This window comes from Chlorocebus sabaeus, chromosome 3, assembly GCF_047675955.1.
Source record: "Chlorocebus sabaeus isolate Y175 chromosome 3, mChlSab1.0.hap1, whole genome shotgun sequence".
Lineage (NCBI taxonomy): Eukaryota > Metazoa > Chordata > Mammalia > Primates > Cercopithecidae > Chlorocebus > Chlorocebus sabaeus.
The window spans coordinates 45,814,403-45,833,212 of NC_132906.1; positions in this window are offsets into that span (position 1 = coordinate 45,814,403).

Consider the following 18,810-nt stretch of genomic DNA (forward strand, 5'->3'; position numbering starts at 1 on the left):
CCAGTTTTGAACGGAAGATATTTCCTTTTTCACCATAGCCCTCTATGGGCTTCCAAATATCCCTTTGCCAATTCCACAAGAACAGCCTTAGAGAAGGCTTCTTGAAGGGAAAGATGTAACTCTGTGAGATGAATTAACAGAACACAGAGCAGTTTCTCAGAAAGCTTCTTTCCAGTTTTGAACGGAAGATATTTCCTTTTTCACCATAGCCCTCTATGGGCTTCCAAATATCCCTTTGCCAATTCCACAAGAACAGCCTTAGAGAAGGCTTCTTGAAGGGAAAGATGTAACTCTGTGAGATGAATTAACAGAACACAGAGCAGTTTCTCAGAAAGCTTCATTTCAGTTTTGAACGGAAGATATTTCCTTTTTCACCATAGCCCTCTATGGGCTTCCAAATAACCTTTTGCCAATTCCACAAGAACAGCCTTAGCGAAAGGCTTCTTGAAGGGAAAGATGTAACTCTGTGAGATGAATTAACAGAACACAGAGCAGTTTCTCAGAAAGCTTCTTTCCAGTTTTGAACGGAAGATATTTCCTTTTTCACCATAGCCCTCTATGGGCTTCCAAATATCCCTTTGCCAATTCCACAAGAACAGCCTTAGAGAAGGCTTCTTGAAGGGAAAGATGTAACTCTGTGAGATGAATTAACAGAACACAGAGCAGTTTCTCAGAAAGCTTCTTTCCAGTTTTGAACGGAAGATATTTCCTTTTTCACCATAGCCCTCTATGGGCTTCCAAATATCCCTTTGCCAATTCCACAAGAACAGCCTTAGCGAAAGGCTTCTTGAAGGGAAAGATGTAACTCTGTGAGATGAATTAACAGAACACAGAGCAGTTTCTCAGAAAGCTTCTTTCCAGTTTTGAACGGAAGATATTTCCTTTTTCACCATAGCCCTCTATGGGCTTCCAAATATCCCTTTGCCAATTCCACAAGAACAGCCTTAGCGAAAGGCTTCTTGAAGGGAAAGATGTAACTCTGTGAGATGAATTAACAGAACACAGAGCAGTTTCTCAGAAAGCTTCTTTCCAGTTTTGAACGGAAGATATTTCCTTTTTCACCATAGCCCTCTATGGGCTTCCAAATATCCCTTGGCCAATTCCACAAGAACAGCCTTAGCGAAAGGCTTCTTGAAGGGAAAGATGTAACTCTGTGAGATGAATTAACAGAACACAGAGCAGTTTCTCAGAAAGCTTCTTTCCAGTTTTGAACGGAAGATATTTCCTTTTTCACCATAGCCCTCTATGGGCTTCCAAATATCCCTTGGCCAATTCCACAAGAAGAGCCTTAGCGAAAGACTTCTTGAAGGGAAAGATGTAACTCTGTGAGATGAATTAACAGAACACAGAGCAGTTTCTCAGAAAGCTTCTTTCCAGTTTTGAACGGAAGATATTTCCTTTTTGACCATAGGCCTCTATGGGCTTCCAAATATCCCTTGGCCAATTCCACAAGAACAGCCTTAGCGAAAGGCTTCTTGAAGGGAAAGATGTAACTCTGTGAGATGAATTAACAGAACACAGAGCAGTTTCTCAGAAAGCTTCATTCCAGTTTTGAACGGAAGATATTTCCTTTTTCACCATAGCCCTCTATGGGCTTCCAAATATCCTTTTGCCAATTCCACAAGAACAGCCTTAGCGAAAGGCTTCCTGAAGGGAAAGATGTATCTCTGTGAGATGAATTAACAGAACACAGAGCAGTTTCTCAGAAAGCTTCTTTCCAGTTTTGAACGGAAGATATTTCCTTTTTCACCATAGCCCTCTATGGGCTTCCAAATATCCCTTTGCCAAATCCACAAGAACAGCCTTAGAGAAGGCTTCTTGAAGGGAAAGATGTAACTCTGTGAGATGAATTAACAGAACACAGAGCAGTTTCTCAGAAAGCTTCTTTCCAGTTTTGAACGGAAGATATTTCCTTTTTCACCATGGCCCTCTATGGGCTTCCAAATATCCCTTTGCCAACTCCACAAGAACAGCCTTAGCGAAAGGCTTCTTGAAGGGAAAGATGTAACTCTGTGAGATGAATTAACAGAACACAGAGCAGTTTCTCAGAAAGCTTCTTTCCAGTTTTGAACGGAAGATACTTCCTTTTTCACCATAGCCCTCTATGGGCTTCCAAATATCCCTTTGCCAATTCCACAAGAACAGCCTTAGCGAAAGGCTTCTTGAAGGGAAAGATGTAAATGTGTGAGATGAATTAACAGAACACAGAGCAGTTTCTCAGAAAGCTTCTTTCCAGTTTTGAACGCAAGATATTTCCTTTTTCACCATAGCCCTCTATGGGCTTCCAAATATCCCTTTGCCAATTCCACAAGAACAGCCTTAGCGAAAGGCTTCTGGAAGGGAAAGATGTAACTCTGTGAGATGAATTAACAGAACACAGAGCAGTTTCTCAGAAAGCTTCTTTCCAGTTTTGAACGGAAGATATTTCCTTTTTCACCATAGCCCTCTATGGGCTTCCAAATATCCCTTGGCCAATTCCACAAGAACAGCCTTAGCGAAAGGCTTCTGGAAGGGAAAGATATAACTCTGTGAGATGAATTAACAGAACACAGAGCAGTTTCTCAGAAAGCTTCTTTCCAGTTTTGAACGGAAGATATTTCCTTTTTCACCATAGCCCTCTATGGGCTTCCAAATATCCCTTTGCCAATTCCACAAGAACAGCCTTAGCGAAAGGCTTCTTGAAGGGAAAGATGTAACTCTGTGAGACGAAGTAACAGAACACAGAGCAGTTTCTCAGAAAGCTTCTTTCCAGTTTTGAACGGAAGATATTTCCTTTTTCACCATAGCCCTCTATGGGCTTCCAAATATCCCTTTGCCAATTCCACAAGAACAGCCTTAGAGAAGGCTTCTTGAAGGGAAAGATGTAACTCTGTGAGATGAATTAACAGAACACAGAGCAGTTTCTCAGAAAGCTTCTTTCCAGTTTTGAACGGAAGATATTTCCTTTTTCACCATGGCCCTCTATGGGCTTCCAAATATCCCTTTGCCAACTCCACAAGAACAGCCTTAGCGAAAGGCTTCTTGAAGGGAAAGATGTAACTCTGTGAGATGAATTAACAGAACACAGAGCAGTTTCTCAGAAAGCTTCTTTCCAGTTTTGAACGGAAGATATTTCCTTTTTCACCATAGCCCTCTATGGGCTTCCAAATATCCCTTTGCCAATTCCACGAGAACAGCCTTAGCGAAAGGCTTCTTGAAGGGAAAGATGTAACTCTGTGAGATGAATTAACAGAACACAGAGCAGTTTCTCAGAATGCTTCTTTCCAGTTTTGAACGGAAGATATTTCCTTTTTCACCATAGCCCTCTATGGGCTTCCAAATATCCCTTTGCCAATTCCACAAGAACAGCCTTAGCGAAAGGCTTCTTGAAGGGAAAGATGTAACTCTGTGAGATGAATTAACAGAACACAGAGCAGTTTCTCAGAAAGCTTCTTTCCAGTTTTGAACGGAAGATATTTCCTTTTTAACCATAGCCCTCTATGGGCTTCCAAATATCCCTTTGCCAATTCCACAAGAACAGCCTTAGCGAAAGGCTTCTTGAAGGGAAAGATGTAACTCTGTGAGATGAATTAACAGAACACAGAGCAGTTTCTCAGAAAGCTTCTTTCCAGTTTTGAACGGAAGATATTTCCTTTTTCACCATAGCCCTCTATGGGCTTCCAAATATCCCTTGGCCAATTCCACAAGAACAGCCTTAGCGAAAGGCTTCTTGAAGGGAAAGATGTAACTCTGTGAGATGAATTAACAGAACACAGAGCAGTTTCTCAGAAAGCTTCTTTCCAGTTTTGAACGGAAGATATTTCCTTTTTGACCATAGGCCTCTATGGGCTTCCAAATATCCCTTGGCCAATTCCACAAGAACAGCCTTAGCGAAAGGCTTCTTGAAGGGAAAGATGTAACTCTGTGAGATGAATTAACAGAACACAGAGCAGTTTCTCAGAAAGCTTCTTTCCAGTTTTGAACGGAAGATATTTCCTTTTTCACCATAGCCCTCTATGGGCTTCCAAATATCCTTTTGCCAATTCCACAAGAACAGCCTTAGCGAAAGGCTTCTTGAAGGGAACGATGTAACTCTGTGAGATGAATTAACAGAACACAGAGCAGTTTCTCAGAAAGCTTCTTTCCAGTTTTGAACGGAAGATATTTCCTTTTTCACCATAGCCCTCTATGGGCTTCCAAATATCCCTTTGCCAATTCCACAAGAACAAACTTAGCGAAAGGCTTCTTGAAGGAAAATATGTAACTCTGTGAGATGAATTAACAGAACACAGAGCAGTTTCTCAGAAAGCTTCTTTCCAGTTTTGAACGGAAGATATTTCCTTTTTCACCATAGCCCTCTATGGGCTTCCAAATACCGCTTTGCCAGTTCCACAAGAACAGCCTTAACGAAAGGCTTCTTGAAGGGAAAGATGTAACTCTCTGAGATGAATTAAGAGAACACAGAGCAGTTTCTCAGAAAGCTTCTTTCCAGTTTTGAACGGAAGATATTTCCTTTTTCACCAGAGCCCTCTATGGGCTTCCAAATATCCCTTTGCCAATTCCACAAGAACAGCCTTAGCGAAAGGCTTCTTGAAGGGAAAGATGTAACTCTGTGAGATGAATTAACAGAACACAGAGCAGTTTCTCAGAAAGATTCTTTCCAGTTTTGAACGGAAGATATTTCCTTTTTCACCATAGCCCTCTACGGGCTTCCAAATATCCCTTGGCCAATTCCACAAGAACAGCCTTAGCGAAAGGCTTCTTGAAGGGAAAGATGTAACTCTGTGAGATGAATTAACAGAACACAGAGCAGTTTCTCAGAAAGCTTCTTTCCAGTTTTGAACGGAAGATATTTCCTTTTTGACCATAGGCCTCTATGGGCTTCCAAATATCCCTTGGCCAATTCCACAAGAACAGCCTTAGCGAAAGGCTTCTTGAAGGGAAAGATGTAACTCTGTGAGATGAATTAACAGAACACAGAGCAGTTTCTCAGAAAGCTTCATTCCAGTTTTGAACGGAAGATATTTCCTTTTTCACCATAGCCCTCTATGGGCTTCCAAATAACCTTTTGCCAATTCCACAAGAACAGCCTTAGCGAAAGGCTTCTTGAAGGGAAAGATGTAACTCTGTGAGATGAATTAACAGAACACAGAGCAGTTTCTCAGAAAGCTTCTTTCCAGTTTTGAACGGAAGATATTTCCTTTTTCACCATAGCCCTCTAAGGGCTTCCAAATATCCCTTTGCCAATTCCACAAGAACAGCCTTAGAGAAGGCTTCTTGAAGGGAAAGATGTAACTCTGTGAGATGAATTAACAGAACACAGAGCAGTTTCTCAGAAAGCTTCTTTCCAGTTTTGAACGGAAGATATTTCCTTTTTCACCATAGCCCTCTATGGGCTTCCAAATATCCCTTTGCCAATTCCACAAGAACAGCCTTAGCGAAAGGCTTCTTGAAGGGAAAGATGTAATTCTGTGAGATGAATTAACAGAACACAGAGCAGTTTCTCAGAAAGCTTCTTTCCAGTTTTGAACGGAAGATATTTCCTTTTTCACCATAGCCCTCTATGGGCTTCCAAATATCCCTTGGCCAATTCCACAAGAACAGCCTTAGCGAAAGGCTTCTGGAAGGGAAAGATGTAACTCTGTGAGATGAATTAACAGAACACAGAGCAGTTTCTCAGAAAGCTTCTTTCCAGTTTTGAACGGAAGATATTTCCTTTTTCACCATAGCCCTCTATGGGCTTCCAAATATCCCTTTGCCAATTCCACAAGAACAGCCTTAGCGAAAGGCTTCTTGAAGGGAAAGATGTAACTCTGTGAGACGAAGTAACAGAACACAGAGCAGTTTCTCAGAAAGCTTCTTTCCAGTTTTGAACGGAAGATATTTCCTTTTTCACCATAGCCCTCTATGGGCTTCCAAATATCCCTTTGCCAATTCCACAAGAACAGCCTTAGAGAAGGCTTCTTGAAGGGAAAGATGTAACTCTGTGAGATGAATTAACAGAACACAGAGCAGTTTCTCAGAAAGCTTCTTTCCAGTTTTGAACGGAAGATATTTCCTTTTTCACCATGGCCCTCGATGGGCTTCCAAATATCCCTTTGCCAACTCCACAAGAACAGCCTTAGCGAAAGGCTTCTTGAAGGGAAAGATGTAACTCTGAGATGAATTAACAGAACACAGAGCAGTTTCTCAGAAAGCTTCTTTCCAGTTTTGAACGGAAGATATTTCCTTTTTCACCATAGCCCTCTATGGGCTTCCAAATATCCCTTTGCCAATTCCACGAGAACAGCCTTAGCGAAAGGCTTCTTGAAGGGAAAGATGTAACTCTGTGAGATGAATTAACAGAACACAGAGCAGTTTCTCAGAATGCTTCTTTCCAGTTTTGAACGGAAGATATTTCCTTTTTCACCATAGCCCTCTATGGGCTTCCAAATATCCCTTTGCCAATTCCACAAGAACAGCCTTAGCGAAAGGCTTCTTGAAGGGAAAGATGTAACTCTGTGAGATGAATTAACAGAACACAGAGCAGTTTCTCAGAAAGCTTCTTTCCAGTTTTGAACGGAAGATATTTCCTTTTTCACCATAGCCCTCTATGGGCTTCCAAATATCCCTTTGCCAATTCCACAAGAACAGCCTTAGCGAAAGGCTTCTTGAAGGGAAAGATGTAACTCTGTGAGATGAATTAACAGAACACAGAGCAGTTTCTCAGAAAGCTTCTTTCCAGTTTTGAACGGAAGATATTTCCTTTTTCACCATAGCCCTCTATGGGCTTCCAAATATCCCTTGGCCAATTCCACAAGAACAGCCTTAGCGAAAGGCTTCTTGAAGGGAAAGATGTAACTCTGTGAGATGAATTAACAGAACACAGAGCAGTTTCTCAGAAAGCTTCTTTCCAGTTTTGAACGGAAGATATTTCCTTTTTCACCATAGCCCTCTATGGGCTTCCAAATATCCTTTTGCCAATTCCACAAGAACAGCCTTAGCGAAAGGCTTCTTGAAGGGAACGATGTAACTCTGTGAGATGAATTAACAGAACACAGAGCAGTTTCTCAGAAAGCTTCTTTCCAGTTTTGAACGGAAGATATTTCCTTTTTCACCATAGCCCTCTATGGGCTTCCAAATATCCCTTTGCCAATTCCACAAGAACAAACTTAGCGAAAGGCTTCTTGAAGGAAAAGATGTAACTCTGTGAGATGAATTAACAGAACACAGAGCAGTTTCTCAGAAAGCTTCTTTCCAGTTTTGAACGGAAGATATTTCCTTTTTCACCATAGCCCTCTATGGGCTTCCAAATACCGCTTTGCCAGTTCCACAAGAACAGCCTTAACGAAAGGCTTCTTGAACGGAAAGATGTAACTCTCTGAGATGAATTAAGAGAACACAGAGCAGTTTCTCAGAAAGCTTCTTTCCAGTTTTGAACGGAAGATATTTCCTTTTTCTCCAGAGCCCTCTATGGGCTTCCAAATATCCCTTTGCCAATTCCACAAGAACAGCCTTAGCGAAAGGCTTCTTGAAGGGAAAGATGTAACTCTGTGAGATGAATTAACAGAACACAGAGCAGTTTCTCAGAAAGCTTCTTTCCAGTTTTGAACGGAAGATATTTCCTTTTTCACCATAGCCCTCTACGGGCTTTCAAATATCCCTTGGCCAATTCCACAAGAACAGCCTTAGCGAAAGGCTTCTTGAAGGGAAAGATGTAACTCTGTGAGATGAATTAACAGAACACAGAGCAGTTTCTCAGAAAGCTTCTTTCCAGTTTTGAACGGAAGATATTTCCTTTTTGACCATAGGCCTCTATGGGCTTCCAAATATCCCTTGGACAATTCCACAAGAACAGCCTTAGCGAAAGGCTTCTTGAAGGGAAAGATGTAACTCTGTGAGATGAATTAACAGAACACAGAGCAGTTTCTCAGAAAGCTTCATTCCAGTTTTGAACGGAAGATATTTCCTTTTTCACCATAGCCCTCTATGGGCTTCCAAATAACCTTTTGCCAATTCCACAAGAACAGCCTTAGCGAAAGGCTTCTTGAAGGGAAAGATGTAACTCTGTGAGATGAATTAACAGAACACAGAGCAGTTTCTCAGAAAGCTTCTTTCCAGTTTTGAACGGAAGATATTTCCTTTTTCACCATAGCCCTCTAAGGGCTTCCAAATATCCCTTTGCCAATTCCACAAGAACAGCCTTAGAGAAGGCTTCTTGAAGGGAAAGATGTAACTCTGTGAGATGAATTAACAGAACACAGAGCAGTTTCTCAGAAAGCTTCTTTCCAGTTTTGAACGGAAGATATTTCCTTTTTCACCATAGCCCTCTAAGGGCTTCCAAATATCCCTTTGCCAATTCCACAAGAACAGCCTTAGAGAAGGCTTCTTGAAGGGAAAGATGTAACTCTGTGAGATGAATTAACAGAACACAGAGCAGTTTCTCAGAAAGCTTCTTTCCAGTTTTGAACGGAAGATATTTCCTTTTTCACCATAGCCCTCTATGGGCTTCCAAATATCCCTTTGCCAATTCCACAAGAACAGCCTTAGCGAAAGGCTTCTTGAAGGGAAAGATGTAACTCTGTGAGATGAATTAACAGAACACAGAGCAGTTTCTCAGAAAGCTTCTTTCCAGTTTTGAACGGAAGATATTTCCTTTTTCACCATAGCCCTCTATGGTCTTCCAAATATCCCTTTGCCAATTCCACAAGAACAGCCTTAGCGAAAGGCTTCTTGAAGGGAAAGATGTAACTCTGTGAGATGAATTAACAGAACACAGAGCAGTTTCTCAGAAAGCTTCTTTCCAGTTTTGAACGGAAGATATTTCCTTTTTCACCATAGCCCTCTATGGGCTTCCAAATATCCCTTTGCCAATTCCACAAGAACAGCCTTAGCGAAAGGCTTCTTGAAGGGAAAGATGTAACTCTGTGAGATGAATTAACAGAACACAGAGCAGTTTCTCAGAAAGCTTCTTTCCAGTTTTGAACGGAAGATATTTCCTTTTTCACCATAGCCCTCTATGGGCTTCCAAATATCCCTTGGCCAATTCCACAAGAAGAGCCTTAGCGAAAGACTTCTTGAAGGGAAAGATGTAACTCTGTGAGATGAATTAACAGAACACAGAGCAGTTTCTCAGAAAGCTTCTTTCCAGTTTTGAACGGAAGATATTTCCTTTTTGACCATAGGCCTCTATGGGCTTCCAAATATCCCTTGGCCAATTCCACAAGAACAGCCTTAGCGAAAGGCTTCTTGAAGGGAAAGATGTAACTCTGTGAGATGAATTAACAGAACACAGAGCAGTTTCTCAGAAAGCTTCATTCCAGTTTTGAACGGAAGATATTTCCTTTATCACCATAGCCCTCTATGGGCTTCCAAATATCCTTTTGCCAATTCCACAAGAACAGCCTTAGCGAAAGGCTTCCTGAAGGGAAAGATGTAACTCTGTGAGATGAATTAACAGAACACAGAGCAGTTTCTCAGAAAGCTTCTTTCCAGTTTTGAACGGAAGATATTTCCTTTTTCACCATAGCCCTCTATGGGCTTCCAAATATCCCTTTGCCAATTCCACAAGAACAGCCTTAGAGAAGGCTTCCTGAAGGGAAAGATGTAACTCTGTGAGATGAATTAACAGAACACAGAGCAGTTTCTCAGAAAGCTTCTTTCCAGTTTTGAACGGAAGATATTTCCTTTTTCACCATGGCCCTCTATGGGCTTCCAAATATCCCTTTGCCAACTCCACAAGAACAGCCTTAGCGAAAGGCTTCTTGAAGGGAAAGATGTAACTCTGTGAGATGAATTAACAGAACACAGAGCAGTTTCTCAGAAAGCTTCTTTCCAGTTTTGAACGCAAGATATTTCCTTTTTCACCATAGCCCTCTATGGGCTTCCAAATATCCCTTTGCCAATTCCACAAGAACAGCCTTAGCGAAAGGCTTCTGGAAGGGAAAGATGTAACTCTGTGAGATGAATTAACAGAACACAGAGCAGTTTCTCAGAAAGCTTCTTTCCAGTTTTGAACGGAAGATATTTCCTTTTTCACCATAGCCCTCTATGGGCTTCCAAATATCCCTTGGCCAATTCCACAAGAACAGCCTTAGCGAAAGGCTTCTGGAAGGGAAAGATGTAACTCTGTGAGATGAATTAACAGAACACAGAGCAGTTTCTCAGAAAGCTTCTTTCCAGTTTTGAACGGAAGATATTTCCTTTTTCACCATAGCCCTCTATGGGCTTCCAAATATCCCTTTGCCAATTCCACAAGAACAGCCTTAGCGAAAGGCTTCTTGAAGGGAAAGATGTAACTCTGTGAGACGAAGTAACAGAACACAGAGCAGTTTCTCAGAAAGCTTCTTTCCAGTTTTGAACAGAAGATATTTCCTTTTTCACCATAGCCCTCTATGGGCTTCCAAATATCCCTTTGCCAATTCCACAAGAACAGCCTTAGAGAAGGCTTCTTGAAGGGAAAGATGTAACACTGTGAGATGAATTAACAGAACACAGAGCAGTTTCTCAGAAAGCTTCTTTCCAGTTTTGAACGGAAGATATTTCCTTTTTCACCATGGCCCTCTATGGGCTTCCAAATATCCCTTTGCCAACTCCACAAGAACAGCCTTAGCGAAAGGCTTCTTGAAGGGAAAGATGTAACTCTGTGAGATGAATTAACAGAACACAGAGCAGTTTCTCAGAAAGCTTCTTTCCAGTTTTGAACGGAAGATATTTCCTTTTTCACCATAGCCCTCTATGGGCTTCCAAATATCCCTTTGCCAATTCCACGAGAACAGCCTTAGCGAAAGGCTTCTTGAAGGGAAAGATGTAACTCTGTGAGATGAATTAACAGAACACAGAGCAGTTTCTCAGAATGCTTCTTTCCAGTTTTGAACGGAAGATATTTCCTTTTTCACCATAGCCCTCTATGGGCTTCCAAATATCCCTTTGCCAATTCCACAAGAACAGCCTTAGCGAAAGGCTTCTGGAAGGGAAACATGTAACTCTGTGAGATGAATTAACAGAACACAGAGCAGTTTCTCAGAAAGCTTCTTTCCAGTTTTGAACGGAAGATATTTCCTTTTTCACCATGGCCCTCTATGGGCTTCCAAATATCCCTTTGCCAACTCCACAAGAACAGCCTTAGCGAAAGGCTTCTTGAAGGGAAAGATGTAACTCTGTGAGATGAATTAACAGAACACAGAGCAGTTTCTCAGAAAGCTTCTTTCCAGTTTTGAACGGAAGATATTTCCTTTTTCACCATAGCCCTCTATGGGCTTCCAAATATCCCTTTGCCAATTCCACAAGAACAGCCTTAGCGAAAGGCTTCTTGAAGGGAAAGATGTAATTCTGTGAGATGAATTAACAGAACACAGAGCAGTTTCTCAGAAAGCTTCTTTCCAGTTTTGAACGGAAGATATTTCCTTTTTCACCATAGCCCTCTATGGGCTTCCAAATATCCCTTTGCCAATTCCTCCAGAACAGCCTTAGCGAAAGGCTTCTTGAAGGAAAAGATGTAACTCTGTGAGACGAAGTAACGGAACACAAAGCAGTTTCTCAGAAAGCTTCTTTCCAATTTTGAAGGGAAGATATTTCCTTTTTCACCATAGCCCTCTAAGGGCTTCCAAATATCCCTTTGCCAATTCCACAAGAACAGCCTTAGCGAAAGGCTTCTTGAAGGGAACGATGTAACTCTGTGAGATGAATTAACAGAACACAGAGCAGTTTCTCAGAAAGCTTCTTTCCAGTTTTGAACGGAAGATATTTCCTTTTTCACCATAGCCCTCTATGGGCTTCCAAATATCCCTTTGCCAATTCCACAAGAACAGCCTTAGCGAAAGGCTTCTTGAAGGGAAAGATGTAACTCTGTGAGATGAATTAACAGAACACAGAGCAGTTTCTCAGAAAGCTTCTTTCCAGTTTTGAACGGAAGATATTTCCTTTTTCACCATAGCCCTCTATGGGCTTCCAAATATCCCTTGGCCAATTCCACAAGAACAGCCTTAGCGAAAGGCTTCTTGAAGGGAAAGATGTAACTCTGTGAGATGAATTAACAGAACACAGAGCAGATTCTCAGAAAGCTTCTTTCCAGTTTTGAACGGAAGATATTTCCTTTTTGACCATAGGCCTCTATGGGCTTCCAAATATCCCTTGGCCAATTCCACAAGAACAGCCTTAGCGAAAGGCTTCTTGAAGGGAAAGATGTAACTCTGTGAGATGAATTAACAGAACACAGAGCAGTTTCTCAGAAAGCTTCTTTCCAGTTTCGAACGGAAGATATTTCCTTTTTCACCATAGCCCTCTAGGGGCTTCCAAATATCCTTTTTCCAATTCCACAAGAACAGCCTTAGCGAAAGGCTTCTTGAAGGGAACGATGTAACTCTGTGAGATGAATTAACAGAACACAGAGCAGTTTCTCAGAAAGCTTCTTTCCAGTTTTGAACGGAAGATATTTCCTTTTTCACCATAGCCCTCTATGGGCTTCCAAATATCCCTTTGCCAATTCCACAAGAACAGACTTAGCGAAAGGCTTCTTGAAGGAAAAGATGTAACTCTGTGAGATGAATTAACAGAACACAGAGCAGTTTCTCAGAAAGCTTCTTTCCAGTTTTGAACGGAAGATATTTCCTTTTTCACCATAGCCCTCTATGGGCTTCCAAATACCGCTTTGCCAGTTCCACAAGAACAGCCTTAACGAAAGGCTTCTTGAAGGGAAAGATGTAACTCTCTGAGATGAATTAACAGAACACAGAGCAGTTTCTCAGAAAGCTTCTTTCCAGTTTTGAACGGAAGATATTTCCTTTTTCACCATAGCCCTCTATGGGCTTCCAAATATCCCTTGGCCAATTCCACAAGAAGAGCCTTAGCGAAAGGCTTCTTGAAGGGAAAGATGTAACTCTGTGAGACGAATTAACAGAACACAGAGCAGTTTCTCAGAAAGCTTCTTTCCAGTTTTGAACGGAAGATATTTCCTTTTTCACCATAGCCCTCTATGGGCTTCCAAATATCCCTTTGCCAATTCCACAAGAACAGCCTTAGAGAAAGGCTTCTTGAAGGGAGAGATGTAACTCAGTGAGATGAATTAACAGAACACAGAGCAGTTTCTCAGAAAGCTTCTTTCCAGTTTTGAACGGAAGATATTTCCTTTTTCACCATATCCCTCTATGGGCTTCCAAATATCCCTTGGCCAATTCCACAAGAACAGCCTTAGAGAAGGCTTCTTGAAGGGAAAGATGTAACTCTGTAAGATGAATTAACAGAACACAGAGCAGTTTCTCAGAAAGCTTCTTTCCAGTTTTGAACGGAAGATATTTCCTTTTTCACCATGGGCCTCTATGGGCTTCCAAATATCCCTTTGCCAATTCCACAAGAACAGCCTTAGCGAAAGGCTTCTGGAAGGGAAAGATGTAACTCTGTGTGATGAATTAACAGAACACAGAGCAGTTTCTCAGAAAGCTTCTTTCCAGTTTTGAACGGAAGATTTTTCCTTTTTCACCATAGCCCTCTAAGGGCTTCCAAATATCCCTTTGCCAATTCCACGAGAACAGCCTTAGCGAAAGGCTTCTTGAAGGGAAAGTTGTAACTCTGTGAGATGAATTAACAGAACACAGAGCAGTTTCTCAGAATGCTTCTTTCCAGTTTTGAACGGAAGATATTTCCTTTTTCACCATAGCCCTCTATGGGCTTCCAAATATCCCTTTACCAATTCCACAAGAACAGCCTTAGCGAAAGGCTTCTGGAAGGGAAAGATGTAACTCTGTGAGATGAATTAACAGAACACAGAGCAGTTTCTCAGAAAGCTTCTTTCCAGTTTTGAACGGAAGATATTTCCTTTTTCACCATGGCCCTCTATGGGCTTCCAAATATCCCTTTGCCAATTCCACAAGAACAGCCTTAGCGAAAGGCTTCTTGAAGGGAAAGATGTAACTCTGTGAGATGAATTAACAGAACACAGAGCAGTTTCTCAGAAAGCTTCTTTCCAGTTTTGAACGGAAGATATTTCCTTTTTCACCATAGCCCTCTATGGGCTTCCAAATATCCCTTTGCCAATTCCACAAGAACAGCCTTAGCGAAAGGCTTCTTGAAGGGAAAGATGTAACTCTGTGAGATGAATTAACAGAACACAGAGCAGTTTCTCAGAAAGCTTCTTTCCAGTTTTGAACGGAAGATATTTCCTTTTTCACCATAGCCCTCTATGGGCTTCCAAATATCCCTTTGCCAATTCCACAAGAACAGCCTTAGCGAAAGGCTTCTTGAAGGGAAAGATGTAACTCTGTGAGATGAATTAACAGAACACAGAGCAGTTTCTCAGAAAGCTTCTTTCCAGTTTTGAACGGAAGATATTTCCTTTGTCACCATGGAACTCTATGGGCTTCCAAATATCCCTTTGCCAACTCCACAAGAACAGCCTTAGCGAAAGGCTTCTTGAAGGGAAAGATGTAACTCTGTGAGATGAATTAACAGAACACAGAGCAGTTTCTCAGAAAGCTTCTTTCCAGTTTTGAACGGAAGATATTTCCTTTTTCACCATAGCCCTCTATGGGCTTCCAAATATCCCTTTGCCAATTCCACAAGAACAGCCTTAGCGAAAGGCTTCTTGAAGGGAAAGATGTAATTCTGTGAGATGAATTGACAGAACACGGAGCAGTTTCTCAGAAAGCTTCTTTCCAGTTTTGAACGGAAGATATTTCCTTTTTCACCATAGCCCTCTATGGGCTTCCAAATATCCCTTTGCCAATTCCTCCAGAACAGCCTTAGCGAAAGGCTTCTTGAAGGAAAAGATGTAACTCTGTGAGACGAAGTAACGGAACACAGAGCAGTTTCTCAGAAAGCTTCTTTCCAATTTTGAAGGGAAGATATTTCCTTTTTCACCATAGCCCTCTATGGGCTTCCAAATATCCCTTTGCCAATTCCACAAGAACAGCCTTAGCGAAAGGCTTCTTGAAGGGAAAGATGTAACTCTGTGAGATGAATTAACAGAACACAGAGCAGTTTCTCAGAAAGCTTCTTTCCAGTTTTGAACGGAAGATATTTCCTTTTTCACCATAGCCCTCTATGGGCTTCCAAATATCCCTTTGCCAATTCCACAAGAACAGCCTTAGCGAAAGGCTTCTTGAAGGGAAAGATGTAACTCTGTGAGATGAATTAACAGAACACAGAGCAGTTTCTCAGAAAGCTTCTTTCCAGTTTTGAACGGAAGATATTTCCTTTTTCACCATAGCCCTCTATGGGCTTCCAAATATCCCTTGGCCAATTCCACAAGAACAGCCTTAGCGAAAGGCTTCTTGAAGGGAAAGATGTAACTCTGTGAGATGAATTAACAGAACACAGAGCAGTTTCTCAGAAAGCTTCTTTCCAGTTTTGAACGGAAGATATTTCCTTTTTGACAATAGGCCTCTATGGGCTTCCAAATATCCCTTGGCCAATTCCACAAGAACAGCCTTAGCGAAAGGCTTCTTGAAGGGAAAGATGTAACTCTGTGAGATGAATTAACAGAACACAGAGCAGTTTCTCAGAAAGCTTCTTTCCAGTTTTGAACGGAAGATATTTCCTTTTTCACCATAGCCCTCTATGGGCTTCCAAATATCCCTTTGCCAATTCCACAAGAACAGACTTAGCGAAAGGCTTCTTGAAGGAAAAGATGTAACTCTGTGAGATGAATTAACAGAACACAGAGCAGTTTCTCAGAAAGCTTCTTTCCAGTTTTGAACGGAAGATATTTCCTTTTTCACCATAGCCCTCTATGGGCTTCCAAATACCGCTTTGCCAGTTCCACAAGAACAGCCTTAACGAAAGGCTTCTTGAAGGGAAAGATGTAACTCTCTGAGATGAATTAACAGAACACAGAGCAGTTTCTCAGAAAGCTTCTTTCCAGTTTTGAACGGAAGATATTTCCTTTTTCACCATAGCCCTCTATGGGCTTCCAAATATCCCTTGGCCAATTCCACAAGAAGAGCCTTAGCGAAAGGCTTCTTGAAGGGAAAGATGTAACTCTGTGAGACGAATTAACAGAACACAGAGCAGTTTCTCAGAAAGCTTCTTTCCAGTTTTGAACGGAAGATATTTCCTTTTTCACCATAGCCCTCTATGGGCTTCCAAATATCCCTTTGCAAATTCCACAAGAACAGCCTTAGAGAAAGGCTTCTTGAAGGGAAAGATGTAACTCAGTGAGATGAATTAACAGAACACAGAGCAGTTTCTCAGAAAGCTTCTTTCCAGTTTTGAACGGAAGATATTTCCTTTTTCACCATAGCCCTCTATGGGCTTCCAAATATCCCTTGGCCAATTCCACAAGAACAGCCTTAGAGAAGGCTTCTTGAAGGGAAAGATGTAACTCTGTGAGATGAATTAACAGAACACAGAGCAGTTTCTCAGAAAGCTTCTTTCCAGTTTTGAACGGAAGATATTTCCTTTTTCACCATGGGCCTCTATGGGCTTCCAAATATCCCTTTGCCAATTCCACAAGAACAGCCTTAGCGAAAGGCTTCTGGAAGGGAAAGATGTAACTCTGTGTGATGAATTAACAGAACACAGAGCAGTTTCTCAGAAAGCTTCTTTCCAGTTTTGAACGGAAGATTTTTCCTTTTTCACCATAGCCCTCTATGGGCTTCCAAATATCCCTTTGCCAATTCCTCGAGAACAGCCTTAGCGAAAGGCTTCTTGAAGGGAAAGATGTAACTCTGTGAGATGAATTAACAGAACACAGAGCAGTTTCTCAGAATGCTTCTTTCCAGTTTTGAACGGAAGATATTTCCTTTTTCACCATAGCCCTATATGGGCTTCCAAATATCCCTTTGCCAATTCCACAAGAACAGCCTTAGCGAAAGGCTTCTGGAAGGGAAAGATGTAACTCTGTGAGATGAATTAACAGAACACAGAGCAGTTTCTCAGAAAGCTTCTTTCCAGTTTTGAACGGAAGATATTTCCTTTTTCACCATGGCCCTCTATGGGCTTCCAAATATCCCTTTGCCAATTCCACAAGAACAGCCTTAGCGAAAGGCTTCTTGAAGGGAAAGATGTAACTCTGTGAGATGAATTAACAGAACACAGAGCAGTTTCTCAGAAAGCTTCTTTCCAGTTTTGAACGGAAGATATTTCCTTTTTCACCATAGCCCTCTATGGGCTTCCAAATATCCCTTTGCCAATTCCACAAGAACAGCCTTAGCGAAAGGCTTCTTGAAGGGAAAGATGTAACTCTGTGAGATGAATTAACAGAACACAGAGCAGTTTCTCAGAAAGCTTCTTTCCAGTTTTGAACGGAAGATATTTCCTTTTTCACCATAGCCCTCTACGGGCTTCCAAATATCCCTTTGCCAATTCCTCCAGAACAGCCTTAGCGAAAGGCTTCTTGAAGGGAAAGATGTAACTCTGTGAGATGAATTAACAGAACACAGAGCAGTTTCTCAGAAAGCTTCTTTCCAGTTTTGAACGGAAGATATTTCCTTTTTGACCATAGGCCTCTATGGGCTTCCAAATATCCCTTGGCCAATTCCACAAGAACAGCCTTAGCGAAAGGCTTCTTCAAGGGAAAGATGTAACTCTGTGAGATGAATTAACAGAACACAGAGCAGTTTCTCAGAAAGCTTCATTCCAGTTTTGAACGGAAGATATTTCCTTTTTCACCATAGCCCTCTATGGGCTTCCAAATAACCTTTTGCCAATTCCACAAGAACAGCCTTAGCGAAAGGCTTCTTGAAGGGAAAGATGTAACTCTGTGAGATGAATTAACAGAACACAGAGCAGTTTCTCAGAAAGCTTCTTTCCAGTTTTGAACGGAAGATATTTCCTTTTTCACCATAGCCCTCTATGGGCTTCCAAATATCCCTTTGCCAATTCCACAAGAACAGCCTTAGAGAAGGCTTCTTGAAGGGAAAGATGTAACTCTGTGAGATGAATTAACAGAACACAGAGCAGTTTCTCAGAAAGCTTCTTTCCAGTTTTGAACGGAAGATATTTCCTTTTTCACCATAGCCCTCTATGGGCTTCCAAATATCCCTTTGCCAATTCCACAAGAACAGCCTTAGCGAAAGGCTTCTTGAAGGGAAAGATGTAACTCTGTGAGATGAATTAACAGAACACAGAGCAGTTTCTCAGAAACCTTCTTTCCAGTTTTGAACGGAAGATATTTCCTTTTTCACCATAGCCCTCTATGGGCTTCCAAATATCCCTTTGCCTATTCCTCAAGAACAGCTTTAGCGAAAGGCATCTTGAAGGGAAAGATGTAACCCTGTGAGACGAAGTAACAGAACACAGAGCAGTTTCTCAGAAAGCTTCTTTCCAGTTTTGAACGGAAGATATTTCCTTTTTCACCATAGCCCTCTATGGGCTTCCAAATATCCCTTTGCCAATTCCACAATAACAGCCTTAGCGACAGGCTTATTGAAGGGAAAGTTGTAACTCTGTGAGATGAATTAACAGAACACAGAGCAGTTTCTCAGAAAGCTTCTTTCCAGTTTTGAACGGAAGATATTTCCTTTTTCACCATAGCCCTCTATGGGCTTCCAAATATCCCTTTGCCAATTCCACAAGAACAGCCTTAGCGAAAGGCTTCTTGAAGGGAAAGATGTAACTCTGTGAGATGAATTAACAGAACACAGAGCAGTTTCTCAGAAAGCTTCTTTCCAGTTTTGAACGGAAGATATTTCCTTTTTCACCATAGCCCTCTATGGGCTTCCAAATATCCCTTTGCCAATTCCACAAGAACAGCCTTAGCGAAAGGCTTCTGGAAGGGAAAGATGTAACTCTGTGAGATGAATTAAGAGAACACAGAGCAGTTTCTCAGAAAGCTTCTTTCCAGTTTTGAACGGAAGATATTTCCTTTTTCACCACAGCCCTCTATGGGCTTCCAAATATCCCTTGGCCAATTCCACA